The following is a 2,915-nucleotide window of genomic DNA, read 5'->3' on the forward strand; positions in this document are numbered from 1 at the left end:
TACTATTTTCCAAACTGTCTCGCGAGCGTTGCAATGGGGCCAAGTGTTTCTCTAACGTGGGGTGAGCAGGGTACATCTTTGTGGGATTAATCTTACTTGACAAGCTGGGAAAAAACCCACAATAATTTATATTCCAACAAATACTAATCTATTGTGGGCTAGAATGCAAAATTCAAATGAACTCTTTCAGAGAGGCAGAAGGCTTTGGTCTTTTGTGTTTCAGTATTTTGACCCTGCCACACTCCTAAAAATAATAGTTGAAGCTCTTGAGGAGAACAATATCCTCAAAGAGAGAGCTGGTCATTAATTTTTTCTTTTAAAGTATAATTTTCATAAAATGCACGAATCTTTTTTTAAATAATTTTTATAACTTAAAAATAATTAATTAATTAATTTTATTTTTGGCTGTGTTGGGTCCTTGTTGCTGCGGACGGGCTTTCTTTTAGTTGCGGCGAGCGGGGGCTACTCTTCGTTGCGGTGTGTGGGCTTCTCATTGCGGTGGCTTCTCTTGATGTGGAGCATGGGCTCTAGGTGCGCGGGCTTCAGTAGCTGTGGCACGTGGGCTTCAGTAGTTGTGGCTTGCAGGCTCTAGAGTGCAGGCTCAGTAGTTGTGACGCACGGGCTTAGCTGCTCCACAGCATGTGGGATCTTCCCGGACCAGGGCTCGAACCTGTATCCCCTGCATTGGCAGGCGGATTCTTAACCGCTGTACCACCAGGGAAGCCCCAAGTGCATGAATCTTAAGTGTATACCTCAATGGATGGATTTTTATATTCGTATACATTCATATAATGGCCACCTAGATCAGATATAGAAATTTCCAGCACCCAGAAGGCTCCCTTGTGCCCCCTACCAGTCCGTACCTGCTTACTAATCTGACATCTATGGTGAATTTTAAAGGTCAAATAAAGGACTAAAGATATGTCAAGCTTTCTGAGGTACACCTTAGAACTCCAGACTCAAGAGCACTTTTTCTCAGGCCCTTGGGTTCCTTACTTAGAAGGTGTGCTCAGCTAAGGATTCTGAGACCCAGTGGCCATTATGCAAACACAGTTTCTTCTGCTGTATTGGTCTTTCTCTATTAGGTGCTTTTTACCTCTTCAAGAGCTTCTTCTTGTGTTGATATTTTAAAATGTTTGTGATAGGAGTAGAAGAGTTAATATATAAGAAACTTAGAACAGTGCACATAGGAGCTGGGCACATAGTACGTCCTAAATAAGTGATAGCTATTATTATGAGATACAGAAGAGACACAAGAAGGCTTTGCCATTATCGTTATGATAATTCCTAGAGCAAGATAAACATAGACGCTAAATTTGAAAATAAGGGAGGAAAGTGTTTATAGTTGGGTTGACTTGATGTAGTTATCCATCAAATTTGCCTTGAAAGGAAAGATTACAATCTCTCAGAGCTTGCTGACTCCTTTGGACCTAAAGAACATTTAGTACATTTTCTTATTCTGTCATGATTTTACTAATTGAGCGCTTATTATATTTTAGGCATTGTTCTAAGCACCCAGGTATCAAAGTAGACAAAACAAACAAAAATCCCCTGCCCACATGGACCTTACTTTCTAGTGGCATTCCTGCTCTTACTGTTAACACAGGCCCCTGAAGACTTTCCTATTACAAAGAAATTCCATCTTTGTTTTACATCCACTTCCCTCTTGTCTTAGAGCTGAGGGAATCAAGAATCAAGCCAACCTTAGTCTAAATTCTGAGAACAGTGGAAAGGAAAGGCTCAAGGGTCAAGGGTGGAACTCTTGCTAAGCATATATTCCTCTTTAATAAATCACACGGAGGATCAAGGTGCTAATGCCAATGTTGAAGTAAACAGGTCTAGCAAGAACTCCCGCTTGGGTTTTTTAAATCATCTCAGAACTTAAAAAGAACTGAGCCATGTAGTTAATATTTTAGGTTTAGTAATTACACCAGCAATGTCGCTTTCAAGCTCGGTTGTCTGATGGTTCTCTTAGAAATGCTAAGTTGCTTGGGCAAAGGTTTAAGGAGGGTCTATATCTTATTGATTCTTCTTTGGGTAACTCCCAAACTTTTCAATACCAAGATTCCCTCTTCTAAAAAAAATACAGTTTCTGATACCCACCCAGGGCCATATTTTGAAAGATTGCGTCTACAAAGCCAGTATAGTTTTTTAAGTAATAAAAATGTCTCCCCATTTAAAAATTAACCAGCCGTCTAATTGGCACATGGAAAACCAGTATCACACTGGTTTACTAAATCTAGTTTAAAGCATAGTGTTTGGGACAGCCTGATCCATTTTAGCACCCCCTACAATTTTCATTACGCCTCATTGAAATGTTTACTATGATTTTACGATATCCTCTATCCTTTCCCTTTGGCTTGTTTGTATTTTTTTAAAAATATTTATTTATTTATTTAGTTGCGCTGGGTTTTTGTTGCAGCAGGCAGCCTCCTTAGTTGTGGTATGCAAATTCTTAGTTGCGGCACGCATGTGGGATCTAGTTCCCTGACCAGGGATGGAACCTAGGTCCCCTGCATTGGGAGCGCAGCGTCTTAACCACTGTGCCACCAGGGAGGTCCTGGTTTGGTTGTACTTTGGTTCTTGGTGTTGGAAAGCAGAAATAAAAGTAGACAATATCTTGCAGAAAATGCATTTCACGCCCCTTTCAGGTAACCCCTCTAGACCCGAGGTGATTTTCGCGATCCCAGATCCCGCGCACTGAGCCCCGCCCCCATCCTAGCCCCACCCCTCGACTCCCGTCCTCTCGAGTCCTCCATCGAAGGGGGGCGGTGCTCGCTGCAAACCCACAGTCAGCCGCCAGGGGGAGACAGCGGCGGCAAGAGCCAGAGGTCCCTGTCCAACGGCCAGGCGGCGGAAGCGGAAAAGGCGGGACCTGGGGCGCACGTTACGTCAGCACGTGCGAGCGTCAAGGC

The sequence above is a fragment of the Balaenoptera ricei genome, chromosome 20 (genome assembly GCF_028023285.1).
Source record: "Balaenoptera ricei isolate mBalRic1 chromosome 20, mBalRic1.hap2, whole genome shotgun sequence".
Classification (NCBI taxonomy): domain Eukaryota; kingdom Metazoa; phylum Chordata; class Mammalia; order Artiodactyla; family Balaenopteridae; genus Balaenoptera; species Balaenoptera ricei.